General features: G+C 40.4%; 2 protein-coding genes across 2 annotated transcripts in view; both read left to right on the top strand.

The window, feature by feature from the left end:
- fkbp10b (FKBP prolyl isomerase 10b) overlaps nucleotides 1-14,796 on the top strand; it is a 261,449-nt gene that overhangs the window by 147,963 nt on the left and 98,690 nt on the right. The gene's annotated exons all lie outside the window — the stretch shown is intronic.
- plce1 (phospholipase C, epsilon 1) overlaps nucleotides 2,754-14,796 on the top strand; it is a 103,201-nt gene continuing 91,158 nt past the window's right edge. The window contains exon 1 of the mRNA XM_044013430.1: nucleotides 2,754-2,858. The gene's annotated coding sequence lies outside the window, so the exon portion shown is untranslated. The remainder of the gene's footprint in view (nucleotides 2,859-14,796) is intronic.

Raw genomic sequence — 14,796 nt, 5'->3', positions numbered from 1 at the left:
TCAGTCGTAGCTGTGGTTTCATGATTCATCGTCATCACCTGATTTGAACAGGACAACACCTGTTTTTGTGCCAAGTCACACTGAAGACGAAGGGAGACAGCGGTGGTGACGGTCGGTTCCACAGAAGTCAAACCATGTGAAGCAGTGTCACTGAACACACTGAGGTGTTGTTCTTAGTTATCTCTAATGTGTTAGCTTTAAAGGCGCACTGTGTAACACTCAGGAGGATTTAAAGGCAAAAAAAGTGAAGAAACTATGAGTTTGCACAAGTGAATAAATGCTGCTGAGGTGACAGTAAGTCATGTTTTGACAATTTCATAATAATTTAGCGTAATTTGATGTCGACCACAGATTAAAACAGTAATAGCAAAAGAGACTTTTGAGAATTTAACTGGAAAAGAAGCTATTTGAATGGGATTATGAAGTTATTCTATCAGAATTAAATGGTCAGTTTATGGCAGTGGTCACCCTATAGGTCAAATTTACTTGTTGACCCCTGGTTTGTTTTTTAAATATTTATGAAGAAACACAGAAGAAATGACTCATTTGATCTTAGTGATGGAGGGTTAGGGTCAGGGTTAGGGTCTGATGTAAAATTGCTGATTTTCTCTACTTTGGAGTTGGTTTACAAAGCAATTTATTCCAAGTTCAAAGAAAGGCTTGTATGGCCCTTGGTTGTGATTTTACAGATATTGTGCAGTGAATATTTTAAGTGACACTGAAACAACTTTCAGCAAATATTTAACCAGCGTTACAACTGTGAGCCAGCTTTTATTAGACCCGGTGTATAATCCCGTAGAGAGGCCTCCTGCCCTCTCTTTTATCAGTGAGCTGGGGATTCCCAAAGGTTTGCTTGCTCCTGGGTGGAGGAGAGGTGGAGAAACTGGAAGAGTTGCACATTCCTGTCGGATGGCATAAGACTTCCCATCAGCGGGGCGAGAGTGAATGGGAAAATAATCCCTCACTTTCCGAGTTGAAATGAATGCTGCCGTGAGCTCTGAGGTGGAAAAAGAAAAAAGAGAGAGGGGCCGTATCTCTCACGCGTGCACATGTTTGACCTCCCACCCGGGGGATGGGGGGTGGTGGTGGTGGTGGTGGTGCATTCAAAGACCAAACAAACTGCACAATTGCAACCCACTCTCTATTGTCCTTAAAGACCTTTAATTGCCGTTTATTTACAGTCTATTAGGACTGAACTCGGACTAAATAAATCCAGCTAATTGGGCGGAGGTGAGGCACATCTGGCAGATTACGACTTCATGGCATGTAACCATTAGTCCAAATGACTTGGGCCCCTGAAGTCAAACCCAATACGCAGACATATTAAGTCTGTAAAACATTGCACACATTAATAATGACGTCTGGTACATGGCTCCAAAAAATAAATCAATATAGTTTGGAGGAGGGTAATGTATAGAGACGGTTGACGGCTCACTATAGTGAGGAATGGCTGCCAGACATTCCATTGTAGTGACACACACACACACACACACACACAGCCCAGAGCCACAGTTATTGTCCTCCTGTCCACAGTTTAGTGTGAGCTACTGGTGCTGCGTTTGAGTGCAGTAGGACATATTGCCATTTTGTTCCAACAACACTGTTCCACTCCTGCCAAAAGCGTCAGTGTAATAGTTCACCTCTCCAGTATCTACCAGTATTGATTTATACAACTCTTGTATAAATCGAAAACAAATAACTTATCTTACTGTTTACATATAAATACAATCGATTTGTTTTGACTTGCAACACAGTCAAGGTCGCCTCAAGGGGCTAACATTTTTGCTTTACTGTTTCTGACCTTTGCTTTCTTTTTTGAATGGTCTAGAAAATGTTTTATTTAAAAAATAAAATAAAAATAATGATATAACAGTATATACAAATATGGGACACTGATTATCTTTAAAGGTCCAGTTTATAACATTTAGGAGGGTTTATTCAGGTAATTTATACAAGTGTATCCTTTATAAGAATAAGCTAATCAAGTGATTAGATTAAAAAGAAATGGGGTGGGCAATAATAAATAAAAAATAAACAAAATAATATCAACAGGGGTAAAAAAAACCCTGCTTGAAGACAATTGAACAAAGCAACAGAAGATATTTTGTGACCCAATAAACATAATATACTTTAATTAATTTATTTATCCCATGTCATGTAGTTTATCTCAATTTTTAATTACACTATAATGTATACAGCATGTTTTCCTGATATTGTGCAGCCTTATTCTGCAGTCATTAATTCGTACACACCGGGACTACAGCCATTTAATTTATTATTTATAATGTAAATATATACCGTTATTTAGTAGTATTGATGTAGTATACACACGAATCTCTGTTGTAGAACAATGTTGCGTAGTTTAATATGCAGCAGGAATTAACAAAAAAGAATAACCTGGTATTTTTTTTTCAATGTACCTATATCATAACTAAGATTACACAAATTAGTTATACTAATATATATAGATTAGATTAGATAGACAATTTTAGGGTTCAAGTCTATCCATCCATCTATCTATCTGTCTGAAATAGAGAATAAAAATAAAACAAACAATCGTGCAAATGTGTTAAAAACGAAACAAAACCAAAAAAGGGTCATCTTTGAGCTGACACGCTGAGTCAGTATTTTCCGAGCAGCACCTGAAGGCATCACCGCTGAAAGAGCGTTTTCCCACCACAACACGAGAGCTGCATCAACTCAACGTTACTGAGTGAGTGGGTGAGTGTGGAAGTGGAAGAGTGTGTATGAGAGTCGCGCAGAGAGTCAGCGCAGTGGAGGAAAAGTTCGCTGGACGAGTGTCAAACTCGACTCCGCGTCTGTTGGATGATAACCGGCCTGGAGCCCTCGTGTGTGGGGTGAGTTTGTGAGACACTAACCGCCACTTCTTCAAAGCTGTCACCTCAGCGTTGAGTTCAGGGACCTGCCTCTTCTCTGTGGTGACCTCGCTGCTGCTGCTGCAACTGCATGAGTTTCAGTGACTCAAACGTCGCAAGAAATGAGCGCGTCTTACTTGATTCTGTCTTTACTTAACTGCTGCTGTAAAAGATAATGATGGGGATGCAGCCGTTGACTTGGTCGTTTCTGCATGGGTGTGTGTTTTTTGTTGCTTTCCTCTGTCAGCACCACAAAACACACACACACACTGGCTGTGTTTACATGCACATCAGCAAAATTCCGAATTAAGACTCGATTCCCTGAAACTAAGAATTAAGTTTCAGGGAATCGATTGGGATGAGATTCAGCATCAATTCAACTTGTGTTCCATGTATTTTTGTATTTGCAATAAAAGCAACAGCAACAATAATCCTGGATTCTTATATATCATATGAAAAAAACAACAAAAAAACAGAACAATGATCTAATGTTTAAGTAGATTTTTTTAAACATATATATCGGGAAAAAATGATGTACAGTATATTAGGGTTGAGCTGATATGACACTCCAGTGTTGGTATCAGTATTGGTATTTTAAATATATTCTTTTAAACATTTAAAGTACATAAATGAAATATCAAATGCGATACAATCCCAAAATCCTATATATATGTATCGCATGTTTCACGATTCACAGACTGTAAAAATGTAAAATAAAAATCAGCAGCTATATGGGAGAAGAATATTTGTTACACATTTGGAGAATTATGTACGGTGGCCGGCAGGGGCAAAGGCACTGCAACCACCCAAAACACGTGCAGTCGGAGAAATTAGCTGCATATTCGACTGCATATTCCTTAAAAATCAGCTTGACTGCAGGCTTTTTACTGTAAATCCCTCAGTAATTCAGGCATTCAAATTCAGTGCCAGGTAGTTTGACTGCAGAGAAACAAGTGTCAGATAACTTGATCACAGTCGAAATTAATAAAGGTCTTTTAATTACATTAAATAAATTAACAATTAAGTTGTCCCCGAGCATCGTAGCGGCTGGTCATGTAGCTGCACGAAAACGAGCGCTCCCACAGACCCGAGCACTTCCGTTTTTGAGTACGCCTCCATTGTCATTTAGGCCGAGAGGGGCAAACACAAATGTTGTGAGACTTGCTGGCGTTTTGGGACTTGTTGGGTTTTGGGACTTGCTGGTGTTTTTTGGGGAGTTGGTGTTTTGGGAACGTTTTGGGAGGGATTTGGGACTTGCAGGTGTTTTGGGAATCTGCAGCATTTGTGAATATGCAGCTCGTTCTCCTCCTGCATGTGTTTTGGTGTTTGGCGGCGAGAGGGGCAAACACAAATGTTTTGAGACTTGGGTGTTTTGGGACTTGCTGGTGTTTTGGGACTTGCTGGTGTTTTGGGACTTGCCGGCGTTCTGGGACTTGCCAGCGTTCTGGGACTTGCTTGTGTTTTGGGACTTGCTGGCATTTTGGGACATGCAGCTCGTTTCTCCTCCTGCATATGTTTTGTTGTTTTGTAGTTGGAGTGTGTTTGCCCCTGTCGGCCACCGTAATTATGTCTTTGAAATAGCTTGAAATGGCACAAATATGTCAAACCTATATATATATATATATATATATATATATATATATATATATATATATATATATATATACATATATATATGACATCATATAATAGATAACACAGTCTGCCTTTGCTGTTGCTTGCTGTCATACTGACCTTTGAGATTTTTCTATGTAAATATGTATCAATAGTGTATTCACCTGCGGCGCCTGCTTATCACGCTACCGCTGCTGCACTTGCTCAATATCACCTGTGAAATTAAAAGCTCCCCGTGCGGTGTTTTCCTAAACAAACAGAAGTCATGTTTACATGCTTAAACAGAGTCCTGATGCTTCAGCTCGATACCAAAACAAATGGAGCTCAAGAGCATAAGCACAGGAGGAGGAGGAGGAGGAGGATGTAGTGTCCTTGTAGAGCGTGAGGGTGAGAGAGTGGTGTCAGGTCATGTACACTGTCCTGTCCGGTGCAGATACAAGCAGAACATGATAAGATATTGCTGCTTTTAAGGCAATATTCAGATTACCAGTCACATTCAATGTGACTTTTCTTACATATAAGAGGGACTTTGCAAGTTTGGAGTACATACTTTTTAAGACACCACCGTAAACATCCATCCATTTATTGTCTATTGTTTTCTCCCCCCTCCCTTCCCGTCTCCTGGCCATGTGCATTTGTTTTCAATGCAGCCAGCGAACAGAAGCCGTGGAGCCACGTCCATGCCGGTCCCATATTAACTCGTGTGTGGCTCCTCTCTCGCTCAGACAGGCGCTTCCTCCGACAGTGGTTTTCTCTGCTTCTTTATCACCAGCTCTGCCATGATGAACGTCTAAAATAACACTATCGCTGCCTTAGATTTCATAGCCAGTACTTGGCTGGGAGTCTGTGTGTGTGTGTGTGTGTGTGTAACGCCGTGCACTCCTTGCTGCTAACCGCGCACACTGCCTCACTGTATTTCAGTTGTAAGTCTTAATTTTCAATTAAACACAAAAGTTTAAAGAAAACAAGAGTTGTTTTCATGAAACATTGTGTCCCTTGATATAATCTGTAAGAAACAATCAATGAGTTGTAACGCAGACAATTAAAACCACATTTTTAAAGGATGTAGCCTAATTATCATTATCGTATATAGCCCACTCCTACTTCAGATTACCAGCCACATTGTTCAAATCCAGTTCAGTACATCAGAGTGTGACTGACGTCAAGAACGGCTCACGTCTGCACCAATTCCACTTTTTCATGCATCACCAACAACAGACATGTCATTTTTCTCGATAGACTTAGATCCTTATTGATGCACACTCCATGATCTACCTCATTATACAGGCGTGAACCCCTTTATATCAAACTCTATTTCTTCTTCTGCTCTCATGTCGTCGCACGGGGATTCATTTCGCTCAATACCCGATATTCAACAGTGTCCTCCTTTTGAGTCATTGTCATTGTTAACACACACACACACGCACACATACATGCATGCACTGTGAGAATACAGTCACCCCATCTTGAGTCAGCCCTCTCCCCCAATGTTACACACTGACACATAGAGCCCCCTCCACACTCTCTCGTCTCTCTCTCTGTACAGTTTCCATTAGTGTTTCTCTCTCTCTCTGCCTTGCCCTCTAATCAAAGCCATATGTTCCCCAGGTCTTTTGCATGAAAGGTCTATTCTGTTTGCAGCAGTGCAACCAACGCCTCACTTATTACTGACAGAAGGACTCAGTGTTCAGAATGAAACACAATCTGAAAACTCAGACTCCTTTAACAGTTCCTATATTTCATTCTGCTTTCACACTCTGCTGCAGTCACCAGTACGTGTCCTTTTAAAGGTATTTTTGTTTGCTTTATGTACCTGGTTAAATTCTGATTTTAAAAAAATATGTAGAAACATTGTGATACGCAAGGTCCTTTAACAAATAAAGGGCTGATGCTAAGGCCAAAATTTGATTCACCGTTGAATTGAATTGTCGATAATTGTCACGTATTGTTACGTAATCACCTTTCTCTGCTCGGAGCCGCACATGCAGTAAACAGCAGGAGACGGCAGGTGAAAATTGGTTATGAGAGCATTTCACTCTGGATGAACCAAAGCAAATAAAGTGTCTTTATTGTCTTTATTGTTAGTTAGCACATGTCAAAAACAACTTCTAATTGTGTGATTTATTATCCCATTAATCACTTCAATGATCGATGATGAGTTGACTATCAAAATAGTCATTAGTTGCAGCCTTAATATTAACATGCTTTTTGTTAGCATAATAAAACTATAGTGTGTAACTTAATTACACAAAACACAATCCTGATTAATCCTCTCTGTGTGTTTCTTAGTAAAGCAGTTTTTAGTTCTCGTGTCACCCAGCGTCATTCCTGCACTGCACACAGGAAGTAATTCACTTTATGCCAAGACATTACGTAAGCGAAATGGCTGCAAACGGGTTGGATTATGACTGAAAACGCAGAGAAATGTGAATTCTACTGCTCAAAAAAAAAAACCTGGTTCATACAAAGCTGGGGGAGAATAATAACATCAACAACAAGTTACACAGTGCAGCTTTAAATTTCAGCCGTTAAAAGTTACACACTGGACCTTTAATGCTTCACAGTGTGCAAACCTAGTGCTGTACTGTAGAGCAGCGTCTGTCAAGGCTGGCTTTACTGCAAGAGCACATTTTGTTGCTATAGAGATGGCAAAGTGGTGTCCACCAATGTTGGGTGCAGGGAAAATAACCTGGATGTAGTATAGCTTCACATTACTTGTCTTTCTCACTTACCAGGAAAACTTTTCCCCCAGGAGGGCTAAAATGAGGCTGAACACATGTATTAATCACGGAACTGTTGCCAATTTGGTCCCATTATGTGACCATGACTAATACAACCATAACAAGGACTTGTTATATGGGGACCCACCAGAAATTGACATGTGATCCATTTTGGTTCCAACTCAAAATAACAATCATAACATGCCCTAAATTCTCCTAATAGGAGCAAAGTTTCCTTCACTGACATAAACAGTTCTTAAAGGGATAGTTCAGTATTGTTGTCGGAGTTACTTGAACATATTTTAGTGTGCTTCAGCTCACCGTTACGGTCTCTTCTAGGTGGAAAATCAACCATCACATAAAGAAAATCTGTGTCTTCAGCTCAGAGGGACAAGAAAGTTCTAAGGTCTATTGTTGCCCGCTTGGGTACGTTTGTGCTGTGTTAGTGAATCTGATGGAAAGACAAAATAAGACATTTGAACTTACTGATGGAGGCAGCAGCGGATCAATCTGTCATGTGTGCCGTGATGTAAAACGGATGTTTTACATTCTCTATGCACTTTGGTGTGGGGGAGTTTGGACTTGTGTGTCTTTTTCATTTCATTTAATTTTTAATGCAAAAAAATATCCAATGCCACATAGTTTGTGATAAGAAAGACTCTTATCTGTGTGTCTGTACATTTTAAAGCACTAAGTCTGTGAAAGCCTTTGCACTGCACAGAAACATTTGAGTTTCTTTTCATCTGCCACCACTTTGAGGAATGTGATTGTGTTGCAGTCATATGAAGCGTCTTTTCCTCGCTGACCCCCTGTGTGAAACAGAGAGGGCGGGTGTAGTTCTTTGTGTGAAAAGTGCAAAGTTGGAATTAAAGGGAATTTCACATGATTTTCTCTTACTGGATCTTGGAGATGGCTTTTTTGATTTTCCTCACAGTTATACGATCAGATTCTCATTAAGGCTTAGTGTGAGGTACATACAGACTGTTGTTTTTACATAACATAGCCAGTGAGAACAAATACAGGCTTGAACCACTTGACAAAAGCTCACCTATTAAAACCGGGTTATGATATCTTAATAATATGGTCACCACTTTTCTGAATGGAAATTGAAGTTTATTAATTGCTCACTCTCTCACACCAAAGTCCATGAAGAAAATCTAAGTTTTGTGGAGGATGCAGTGTTTGCAAAGTTTGTGTCACTTAGGTAAATCTGAAGGAAGAATTTCAAACGCATAATAAATGAAAAATTTGACTTATTAATGGAGGCAACTGAGGACGCTTGGGTTTCCTTTAAGGAAAATTGCTGTGTGTACAAAGTGACACAAACTCTAACATGTTTATAGTTAGAAAAGACTCTTAGAAAAACCTGAAATATCCCTTAAAGGCTAATACAAAATACCCAGTGTGTTGATCATAGCATTCCTAATTTCCTTATGTGTTATTTCCTGTTTTAACCTTCAGGCGAGTTTGGTTTCTTGACTTTATTTTTAATTTTTTTCCATCTCTTGTTAAGTTTTTGTGTCTTTGTTGACAATGCTAACCGTCACAGAAGCATCTGTGACGACAGCTGTACTCTGCCTGCCGTCTGTGCATTACTGCATGTCTGTTTCTTTGCAGTTTGGTGGCGACACCATTCGGACCATCACTCTATTGTACTCGCAGCGCATGCCTTTTGTCTCCGCGACCCTACACAACAGAGAAGGGGATTCCTGCCCTCCCTGGTCTCTGGCTTATTGTGCTGGTGGAATGCTAACGCTCCAGTGCTGAATCTGAGCATGAAGTATTTAGTGGAGTGTTGCAGGGGCTTGGGAGGATAAGTGGTGTTTCAGTTCAGGAAAAGTCCAGCCCACATTTTACATTTACTAACATTTTCCATCTTGTTTACGGCAGCATCAAAGGTGTGACTGTATACAAGTTAGATGTAGTTGTTTCCTATCTCCCAGATGCACTGCATGTGAAGTGGGACCTAATGACATGCCAGGCGATGAGTCATCGCTTGGATGAGTTGTGAAATAATCTCCTATTAATGAAGATCAGAAAAAAGGCTTTTATGTGAGAGTGAAAGCCCCTGTTGATGGGATAAATACTGATTCAGGACAAAGGTTAGAAAAATGCTCGTGCCTGAGATCCAGACTCATTAAATTAACTTTGTACCATGCAAACACATTTCAAAATGAACAATGCAGGATGTCCACGATATTTTAATTAAAGCATATGTTGAGGAGCTTTCACAATGAAAGCAATTTACGGTCGTCAAATCAATCTGTTGTCTGTAGATAAACACAACTAGCGACCGCTTGCCTGGGGCTAATGCTATATTGAACTCACACTTATAATTCAGGTCTCTGCAGTTAACATTGAAACTGATCCGTCTCTCTAATTGTTGATCCTTCTTGTAATCAATTTTTTTTATCTCTCTTTGGTCAGAAATAGGTTAGGTATATCCCTTTAATTCCAGTCTCAGTGCTAAAGCTAAGCTAACTGCTGGCTGCCTGTTTCTCTCACAACATGGGATTAAATGTGTCATCTCATGGCAAGAAAGTATTGAAAGATATTTAATGTCATGTCTATGAGGGCTGTGAATCACAGGTTACCTCACGATACAATATGCGATACATGGTCCAACGATACCAATAAAATCACGATACAATGATTAAGTGCAGGATTTCTCTATTGATTCCCAACGTAGAGAACAAAAAGCATGTATTGAACGCGGATGAGGCAGCTCTAAACTTCCATTTGAGCAACGCTGCAGTGAGGAGACATCAAGTAGTGATGCGCCACGAGCGAAACTGGCATTTCACTCTTAATTAAGATAGGCGTTATTATTGAGAAATTATCAATTTATCTTTTAAAATCTTTTTGTGTAAAAATGTGTGGGAATTACAATGGAACAAATCTCTTGCTCCTTCCTTACCCAACTGCCTCATGGAACTACTTTGAACACCAGACAGGATATCATACTCCTTTGTGTTAAAAGCTTCCATTTCAAACTATGAAATGCACGTTTTGGTTTGTTTGTCCACATGGGCTCCTAAGCAAGGCCCTAAACTACATACAAAAATGTATTCTAAGGCAGCAAAAACCAAGTGATTTTAATCCTGAAGCAAATATAAATGTATACAAACATACTTCTGAGTCATTTATTCAATTTCTTAAAGTAAACCCGGCCAAATGTTACACACTGCACCTTTAAGGTTATGAGAATTATCTTATTTTGGACCAAATGAAGTCATGAATATGTCATGGAGTGATGTGGTATGTGTGCCACAGCAGTCTTTTGTTTTAACTGCCAGTGTGACGACTGTCTCATCGGTTGCTTAACTTTCAATTCCCATCCCTCATATCACTCAGAGGGAGAGAGAGAGCGAGAGAGAGAGAGAGAGAGAGAGAGAGAGGGAGCTGTGTCACTCACTCAGCTGACAACAAGCCAGGGAGCGATGGAATATTAGTTTTCCATTACTTTCAAAAGGGACATACACCCACTTTAATGTAAGTATACGTGATGTCAGACTCTTTTGCTGTATCACCTGAGGTATTTTGAAGGTGAGCAGTCTGGTGTCATGTAAAAACATATTGTATGCAATACAACAAGTGAAGTAGAAGTGATTGAGTGAGCTCTTGGTCAATGCACTTGTCACTCTGTGTGACCTGGTTTCCTGAGTGTGTGTGTGTGTGTTTCTATGTCTGTCTGGATTTTTGGCCCAAGGCTGAGATTTAGCCTGGAAGAGGCGCTTGTTTTCCCGGCCAGGGTCACAGGTCAGCTGATAACCGGAGCCACTTTGACCTGTTTTTAAGCATGGTGGTTTTTTAAAGACGACTGGACCTTTATTTGCTATCCCTGCACATTGTAGCCATTAATTACGTCACGATTAAACCCCCCGAAATGAACAGCCGTCGCACAGCTCTATGGAATCTTCCCCTCAAGCCCACATGCTTCTATTTCAAGTCAGCATGGTGTGGAAATGTTACCCCGTTGCTACATGCAGTGTTTTTAAATTAGACAGCGAGCACAGCTGTACATGGCGTCGGGTTTTCAAGTCGCACTTCTTGCCAGCTGGTTATGCTAGCCCCTGTGACAGGTTCATTAACCCGACGCACTCGTCGTGTGCTCAGATGACATCAGTGGGCCAACATCTGCAACCGCAGCATGCGTCGAGGCGAAGCGCAAACAGAGAAAACCGATGCATGCTCTGCACACTTACAATCTCATTAGTTCTGGTGCACATTTCGTTTTACTGCTCTTTTGTGGCTCTACCTTTGTTGCTCTTGTGTGACTCACCAGTCAGTGCTGTTGGTTAATCTCACCGACCGAACTGCACCTTAGCTCAACGGCACATTGTACACACACAACAGATTATACATACCAAACTTGATATATGATTTCAGGGAATTTTATATCATAGGCATGTACCTGCAGGTTCACCGACAAGGGAGTATGTAATTATGCCATAGATATTTGTTGCGTATCCTTCCAGTGTCCATTTACAGCGTTGTGATCTGCTGCTATAAAAGTAAAGAGTTAAATGGCAACAGAAACAGTTCCAGGCGCTGGTGAGAGATACAGTCACATGAAGTGGCTAAAAATTCCTTGCCAACTTTTCATGTATCTGGTTCGACCTGTTAGTTGACTGTGACACATGCAGAGATTCTTCCTGTTGTGGATCTGGGTGGGCTCGTCGCCACAGTGATGAACACAGAGTTTTATTCTACAAAACATATTGTGCAACTGATTTATTGAAAGGGATATTGAAGAGTTTTAAGGCCTTCTCCTCCTGGACTCCGACGTAAGTCGATGCATGAATAGTTGTCTGTCACGTTTCATGTTTTTATGGCCCGTGTTGTAAACATGCAACATGATCCCAATCGTGTTTGTTTTGGTCTGACATGCTGGTGCTCAGTTTTGCGTTTTGCACCTCTAAAGAGATACTTTGGTTCTATGAGGTAATGACACATAATCAGCGCTGGCTGAGCAGGATCGCTCTAATAAAACACAGGCTGTCCTAATAAAATGTACTCCCTCTTAAGTCTATTACCGCTTAAGAATATGGTCTCCACTTCATCTCACTGTAAAACAGACTTTTCCTACTGGAAACTGAAGTTTCTGTCGCTCTCCTTACACCAAAGTCCATAGAGAAAATCAGCGATTTCACATCACGGCACACAGGAGTTGTGGATCTACTGCTCCTTAGATAAACAAGTTCAAATGTGTTATTTTGTGACTTTGGTGTTCGAAATGCTCCATTCAGATTTACCTATGTGACACAGATGTACTTAAGGAGTCAGCAGTGGACCAGCAGCTCCTGTTTCCTAGTGAGTTACAATCACTGAATTTTTGTATGGACTTTGGTGCACGACAGTCAGCTATTTACATTTGACCTCTGAAAACATGTGTTATGAATCTTAGCTTCTCTCCCTCCCTCCATCTCATGTACTGTGCCACATTGCAACTGTTGCCCATTTATTTTGACAGAGCATTAATAGATGTGGCCACTCTCTAATGATGAGGTTTTGGACACTTGTTTTTTTCAGATTTATACATCACTGCCTGGCCAGTATTAGAAAACCACAACCACACAATTAGCACGTCTGCATGTTGTGGGCAAATGTCCGTGTTGTGGGATGTTTTTAAGGCTTTTACAGGTTATATCACTCGTCTGTGCCCATTCAGCTTTGATTCCTTTGCCTGCGTGCTATAGTCTGGTTGTAAAAACGCACTTTTCATGATTACTTTTACTCTTTTTCGTCAGATTCACTCACACACACACTTGCAGAATGAATAATTGTATCCAAATTCTGTGAAAAAGTGAAGGAGACAGACAGTGTTTACACGCTTTGCAAAAATCAATGATGGTAAAAAGTCGAGTCATGACAGAAGAAGGAAATGATATCCAACTAATGTCTGCTGGTTGAATGTGAATCGATGATGTTTGTCAGCACTTTATAGTGATGGGCCAAGTTTTTTGAAGTGTGAGGTACTGACATAAAGTCAGTGCTGACTGCACTGTACTCAGCCCATATGCCAAGAATACATGGCTGCCAGTGGGAACACTAGGTTAAACTGATTTAACCTGACTCAACAAAAGCCACACCTAATGAAACCGATGCCTGTTTAAGTTTAATGATATCTTAGGAATGTCTTTGCTGACTCATTTCCACCACCAAATTCCATAGAGAAAATTAGCGAGGACAAATGTGATATTTCATGACATCTGCATTTAAAACAATTAGTTTTGTTTTTAACTAAGTGACAAACATAAAAAGGGACCAGCAGATCAGCAGTTCCTGTGTCCCCTGAATTGTTGATTCTCTGTATGGTGAGGCAGAGTGACCTAAGTTGACACAGCTCATTCATACAACAGCAAATCGGTCCCTGCAACCTGTTTTACAACAAGCACAGTTTACGTGACCCAGTCGGCCCAGTGCAAACTGAGTAAACAAGTAACTGTTTTGGGTTTTTTTTCAAAATGAGGGATTTTCGTCTTTTTCAAAATCATGCAAGTTGAAGTTTCAAAGCCACTACATGCTTCAAATCACAGTATTGTGCAATAACCAACTTATGTATAATAACTAAAATTGCAACCATCTCATACATTCAGCACAGTATAGAGTGTACATCTCTACTGTGTTATGTTGACATTTTATATTAAAGTACATATGTTTAAGTTTACTTAGCTTTATGTTTACTCTTGTTCATTCTTTATTATTCTTATATATTTATATCCTTGTATTCTAATTCTAAAACAATTTCGGCCAATCAGCGGCTCCTCACAGAGGAAACACATGGCTACTTAATATGCGGCCGCTGCTGCCGCTCCTCTCTGTTGCGCTGTGATTCGAGGAGCTGTGTGTGTTTACCGTTGAATTAACTCGTACAAAATTAAAAACGCAGAAGAACTAAATCGTTGCTGTAGTTCTTAACGAAGACAGAGGCTTCTGAGCATGCCCACGCCACTCTCACTTCTGCTATGCGAGTGGACTTCATGCTAACGCGTTAGCATTTAAGCTAGCGGGCGTTATGCTAACGCGTTAGCATAAAAGTTAGCCGACTTCATCGTCGCAAACTTTCTCCGAAGTTTATGTACAAACGGATGGATTATTTAGCGGCAGAGAGAGAGAGAGAGCATGACATGAGAATAACTGGACACCTTGAGCAGCGTGAACAGACACACTAGTTACTTCTGAGATCATGACATGGCCACCCCAAACCCTTTATCTTCTTATGGGGTGAGTTTTCATTAACGTTGTTAATCTACTGTTCATTCGACACACAGGGATTAAAAATCATGCTAGACACTTTCTTTTAACTGCCAGCCATTTTCAGGCCGAATTGACATATATAGCAGTCAATGGTAGCCAACAACTGTGCTTTTCAGAACATTATGTGGCTACATTGTTTTTTTTACATTGTTTATTAACTAGCGCCAGGGCCGGCCCAAGCATTTATGGGGCCCTAAACTGAACTTGATGTGGAGGGGGCCCTCCCACCATCTGAAATGTACCTCAATAAATTGCATTAACTATATTATAGCTGTGTGATTTACTCCAACCAGTGTCCCGCTTGTTTTTTTTTTGTTTTTTTTTTT

This window comes from Solea senegalensis, linkage group LG18, assembly GCF_019176455.1.
Source record: "Solea senegalensis isolate Sse05_10M linkage group LG18, IFAPA_SoseM_1, whole genome shotgun sequence".
Lineage (NCBI taxonomy): Eukaryota > Metazoa > Chordata > Actinopteri > Pleuronectiformes > Soleidae > Solea > Solea senegalensis.
Note: the sequence above shows the minus strand (reverse complement) of the source record. Positions and strands in the feature narration are given on the sequence as shown.